Here is a 5,296-nt window from a genome sequence, read left to right as displayed (position 1 = left end):
CCTCAGTAACATGTCTCCTTTTTCATCATTCTTTCAAGAGCCAACATTCATGAACAACAAACTCAAAAGACATATGCACTATTTAAGCATACATTCAGAAATCAAAAGTATTGCCACCACATCAAAATAATTAATCTATTATAAAATTCAAAATTCATGCAATTCTTTTCTTTTTCAATTAAGAACATTTTTCATTTAAGAAAGGTGATGGATTCATAGGACATTCATAACTTTAAGGCATAGACACTAAGACACTAATGATCATAAGACACAAACATAGATAAACATAAGCATAAAAAATTCAAAAAATAGGAAAATAAAGAACAAGGAAGTTAAAGAACGGGTCCACCTTAGTGATGGCAGCTTGTTCTTCCTCTTGAAGATCTTATGGAGTGCTTGAGCTACTCAATGTCTCTTCCTTGCCTTTGTTGCTCATCTCTCATGATTCTTTGACCTTCTCTAATTTCATGGAGGAGAATGGAATGTTCTTGGTGCTCCACCCTTAGTTATCCCATGTTGGAACTCAATTCTCCTAGGGAGGTGTTGATTTTCTCCCAATAGTTTTGTGGAGGAAAGTGCATCCCTTGAGGCATCTCAGGGATTTCATGATGAGTGAGATCTCTTGTTTGCTCCATCCTTTTCTTAGTGATGGGCTTGTCCTCATCAATGAGGGTGTCTCCCTCTATGTCAATTCCGACTGAATAACAGAGGTGACAAATGAGATGAGGGAAGGCTAACCTTGCCAAAGTAGAGGACTTGTCCGCCACCTTATAAAGTTCTTGGGATATAACCTCATAAACTTCTACTTCCTCCCTAATCATGATGCTATGAATCATGATAGCCCGGTCTATAGTAACTTCGGACCGGTTGCTAGTGGGAATGATTGAGCGTTAGATAAACTCCAACCATCCTCTAGCCACGGGCTTGAGGTCATGCCTTCTCAGTTGAACTGGCTTCCCTCTTGAATCTCTCTTCCATTGAGCGCCCTCTTCACAAATGTCTATGAGGACTTGGTCCAACCTTTGATCAAATTTGACCCTTCTAGTGTAGGGGTGTTCATCTCCTTGCATCATGGGCAAGTTGAATGCCAACCTTACATTTTCCGAACTAAAATCTAAGCATTTCCCCCGAACCATTGTAAGCCAATTCTTTGGGTCTGGGTTCACACTTTGATCATGGTTCTTGGTGATCCATGCATTGGCATAGAACTCTTGAACCATTAAGATCCCGACTTGTTGAATGGGGTTGGTAAGAACTTCCCAACCTCTTCTTCGGATCTCATGTCGGATCTCTGGATATTCACTCTTTTTGAGTTTGAAAGGGACCTCGGGGATCACCTTATTCATGGCCACAACTTCATAGAAGTGGTCTTGATGCATCCTTGAGATGAATCTCTCCATCTCCCATGACTCGGAGGTGGAAGCTTTTGCCTTCCCTTTCCTCTTTCTAGAGGTTTCTCCGGCCTTAGATGCCATAAATGGTTATGGAAAAACAAAAAGTAATACTTTTACCACACCAAACTTAGAAGGTTTGCTCGTTCTCGAGTAAAAGAAAAAAGAAGAGAGTAGAAGAAGAAGAAATAGAGGAGATGGAAGTGGCTTTGTGGTTCGGCCAAGGGGGAGAAGTAGTGTTTAGGTTGTGTGAAAATGAAAGAGTGAAGATGAGTTTATATAGGAGTGGAGAGAGGGGTAAGGTTTGGTCATGTATGGGTGGGTTTGGGAGGGAAAGTGGTTTGAATTTGAATGGTTAGGTCGGTGGGGTTTTATGAAGGATGGATGTGAGTGGTGAAGAGAATAGTGGGATTGGATAGGTGAGGGGTTTTTGGGGAAGAGGTGTTGAGGTGATTGGTGAATGGGTGAAGAAGAGAGAGAGTGATGGGTAGGTGGGGACGTGTGGGGTCCACAGATCCTGAGGTGTCAAGGAAAATTCATCCCTGCACCAAGTGGCGAGCAAAAATGCTCCTTCTGCCAATTCTGGCATTAAACGCTGGGCAGGTGCCCATTTCCGGCGTTTAACGCCAGCTTCTTGCCCTTTCCTGGCATTTAACGCCAGTCTGGTGCCCTTTTCTGGCATTAAACGCCTAAAATGGTGCTAGACTAGGCGTTAAACGCCCATTTGCTGCCCTTACTGGCGTTTAAACGCCAGCAAGTTTTCCTCCAGGGTGTGCTATTTTTCTTTCTATTTTTTTATTCTGTTTTTGCTTTTTCAATTGATTTTGTGACTTCACATGATTATCAACCTACAGAAAACATAAAATAACAAAAGGGAAAATAGATAAATATAACATTGGGTTGCCTCCCAACAAGCGCTTCTTTATTGTCAGTAGCTTGACAGTGGGCTCTCATGGAGCCTCACAGATACTCAGAGCAATGTTGGAACCTCCAAACACCAAACTTAGAGTTTGAATGTGGGGGTTCAACACCAAACTTAGAATTTGGTTGTGGCCTCCCAACACCAAACTTAGAGTTTGACTGTGGGGGCTCTGTTTGACTCTATTTTGAGGGAAGCTCTTCATGCTTCCTATCCATGGTTACAGAGGGGTATCCTTGAGCTTTAAACATAAAGGATTATTCATTCACTTGAATGATCAATTCTCCTCTGTCAACATCAATCACAGCCTTTGCTGTGGCTAGGAAAGGTCTGCCAAGGATGATGGATCCATCCATGCACTTCCCAGTCTCTAGGACTATGAAATCAGCAGGGATGTAATGGTCTTCAATCTTTACCAGAACATCCTCTACAAGTCTATAAGCTTGTTTTCTTGAATTGTCTGCCATCTCTAGTGAGATTCTTGCAGCTTGTACCTCAAAGATCCCTAGCTTCTCCATTACAGAGAGAGGCATGAGGTTTATGCTTGACCCTAGGTCACACAGAGCCTTCTTGAAGGTCATGGTGCCTACTGTACAAGGTATTGAGAACTTCCCAAGGTCCTGTCTCTTTTGAGGTAATCTCTGCCTAGTTAAGTCATCCAGTTCTTTGGTGAGCAAAGGGGGTTCATCCTCCCAAGTCTCATTACCAAATAACTTGTCATTTAGCTTCATGATTGTTCCAAGGTACTTAGCAACTTGCTCTTCAGTGACATCTTCGTCCTCTTCAGAGGAAGAATGCTCATTAGAGCTCATGAATGGCAGAAGTGAATCCAATGGAATCTCTATGGTCTCAGTGTGAGCCTCGGATTCCCATGGTTCCTCATTAGGGAACTCATTGGAGGCCAGTGGACGTCGAGGCCTTCCTCAGTGGCGCTCACTGCCTCTTTCTCCTCTCCAAGTTCGGCCATGTTGATGGCCTTGCACTCTCCTTTTGGATTCTCTTTTGTATTGCTTGGAAGAGTACTAGGAGGGAGTTCAGTAACTTTCTTACTCAGCTGATCCACTTGTGTCTCCAAGTTTCTAATGGAGGACTTTGTTTCAGTCATGAAACTTTGAGTGGTTTTGATTAGATCAGAGACCATGGTTGCTAAGTCAGAGTGGCTCTGCTTAGAATTCTCTGTCTGTTGCTGAGAAGATGATGGAAAAGGCTTGCCATTGCTAAACCTGTTTCTTCCACCATTATTGTTGTTGAAACCTTGTTGAGGTCTCTGTTGATCCTTCCATGAGAGATTTGGATGATTTCTCCATGAAGGATTATAGGTGTTTCCATAGGATTCTCCCATGTAATTCACCTCTTCCATTGAAGGGTTCTCAGGATCATAAGCTTCTTCTTCAGATGAAGCATCCTTAGTACTGCCTGATGTAGCTTGCATTCCAGACAGACTTTGAGAAATCATATTGACTTGCTGAGTCAATATTTTGTTCTGAGCCAATATGGCATTCAGAGTATCAATCTCAAGAACTCCTTTCTTCTGATTCGTCCCATTGTTCCTAGGATTCCTTTCAGAAGTGTACATGAATTGGTTATTTCCAACCATTTCAATGAGTTCTTGAGCTTCTGTAGGCGTCTTCTTCAGATGAAGAGATCCTCCAGCAGAGCTGTCCAATGACATCTTGGATAGTTCAAACAGACCATCATAGAAGATACATATGATGCTCCATTCAAAAAGCATGTCAGAAGGACACTTTCTGATCAATTGTTTATATCTTTCCCAAGCTTCATAGAGGGATTCACCTTCCTTCTATCTAAAGGTTTAAACTTCCACTCTAAGCTTACTCAATTTTTAAGGTGGAAAGAACTTTGCCAAGAAGGCATTGACTAGCTTTTCCCAAGAGTTCAGGCTTTCTTTAGGTTGTGAGTCTAACCATATCCGAGCTCTGTCTCTTACAGCAAAAGGGAATAGCATAAGTCTGTAGACCTCAGGGTCAACCCCATTAGTCTTGACAGTGTTACAGATTTGCAAGAATTCAGTTAAAAACTGATGAGGATCTTCCAATGGAAGTCCATGAAACTTGCAATTCTGTTGCATTAGAGAAACTAATTGAGGCTTAAGCTCAAAGTTGTTTGCTCCAATGGCAGGGATAGAGTTGCTTCTCCCATAGAAGTCGGGAGTAGGTGCAGTAAAGTCACCCAGCACCTTCCTTGCATTGTTTGCATTGTTGTTATTTTTGGCTGCCATGTCTTCTTCTTTGAAGATTTCTATTAGGTCCTCTACAGAGAATTGTGCTTTAGCTTCTCTTAGCTTTTGCTTCAAGGTCCTTTCAGGTTCAGGGTCAGCCTCAACAAGAATGCTTTTGTCTTTGCTCCTGCTCATATGAAAGAGAAGAGAACAAGAAAATATGGAATCCTCTATGTCATAGTATAGAGATTCCTTGAGGTGTCAGAGGAAAAGAAGAATAGAAGGAGAAGGCAGAAGAATTAGGATGTGAGAAGAGGGGAAGAATTTTTGAAAATAAAGTAAAATATTTTAAAATAATTAAAAGAGATTTTGAAAACTTGATTGATGATTTTCAAAACTAAGATTGAGAAAGAAATAAAGTGATTTTTGAAAAAGATTTTGAAATTAGAAATAAAAAAGATATGATTGAAAACTATTTTGAAAAAAGATGTGATTAAAAAGATATGATTGAAAAGTTATGGTTTTAAAAAGATATGATTGAAAAGATATGATTGAAAAATAATTTAAAAAGATTTGATTTTTAAAATTAATGACTTGGCTAACAAGAAAAGATATAATTCAAATATTAAACCTTTCTCAACAGAAAAGGCAACACACTTGAAATGTTGAATCAAATCATCAGTTGTTAGCAAGTATTTTTGAAAATGAAGAGAAATTAATTTTGAAAAGATATGATTTGAAAAAGATTTGATTTTGAAAAATTTTGAAAACTTGAAAAAAAAATTGAATTAAAAACAAAATCTTCCC

General features: G+C 40.1%; 1 non-coding gene across 1 annotated transcript; it reads left to right on the top strand.

Annotated features, from left to right (window-relative positions):
• The first annotated feature begins 4,036 nt into the window (after positions 1-4,036).
• On the top strand, positions 4,037-4,144 carry LOC112714075 (small nucleolar RNA R71). Its single transcript, XR_003159031.1, has one exon. It is a non-coding gene; the product is annotated as a small nucleolar RNA R71 (small nucleolar RNA).
• Positions 4,145-5,296: the final 1,152 nt, after the last annotated feature.

The sequence above is a fragment of the Arachis hypogaea genome, chromosome 9 (genome assembly GCF_003086295.3).
Source record: "Arachis hypogaea cultivar Tifrunner chromosome 9, arahy.Tifrunner.gnm2.J5K5, whole genome shotgun sequence".
NCBI lineage: Eukaryota > Viridiplantae > Streptophyta > Magnoliopsida > Fabales > Fabaceae > Arachis > Arachis hypogaea.
This window is presented reverse-complemented; position numbering and strand designations above follow the sequence as displayed.